A 698-nucleotide genomic window follows, 5' to 3' on the forward strand; every position below is an offset into this window, starting at 1 on the left:
ACCCTCTCCCTCTCCCACAGAGTCCATAAGACTGTTCTATACATCAGTGTCTCTTTTGCTGTCTCGTACACCAGGTTATTGTTACCATCTTTCTAAATTCCATGTATATGAGTTAGTATACTGTATTTATGTTTTTCCTTCTGGCTTACTTCACTCTGTATAATAGGCTCCAGTTTCATCCACCTCATTAGAACTGATTCAAATGTATTCTTTTTAATGGCTGAGTAATACTCCATTGTGTATATGTACCACAGCTTTCTTATCCATTCATCTGCTGATGGACATCTAGATTGTTTCCATGTCTTGGCTATTATAAACAGTGCTGCGATGAACATTGGGGTACACGTGTCTCTTTCCCTTCTGGTTTCCTCAGTGTGTATGCCCAGCAGTGGGATTGCTGGATCATAAGGCAGTTCTATTTCCAGTTCTTTAAGGAATCTCCACACTGTTCTCCATAGTGGCTGTACTAGTTTGCATTCCCACCAACAGTGTAAGAGGGTTCCCTTTTCTCCACACCCTCTCCAGCATTTATTATTTGTAGACTTTTGGATCGCAGCCATTCTGACTGGTGTGAAATGGTACCTCATAGTGGTTTTGATTTGCATTTCTCTGATAATGAGTGATGTTGAGCATCTTTTCATGTGTTTGTTAGCCATCTGTATGTCTTCTTTGGAGAAATGTCTATTTAGTTCTTTGGC

This window comes from Bison bison, unplaced genomic scaffold, assembly GCF_000754665.1.
Source record: "Bison bison bison isolate TAMUID 2011002044 unplaced genomic scaffold, Bison_UMD1.0 scf7180017864356, whole genome shotgun sequence".
Taxonomy (NCBI): domain Eukaryota; kingdom Metazoa; phylum Chordata; class Mammalia; order Artiodactyla; family Bovidae; genus Bison; species Bison bison.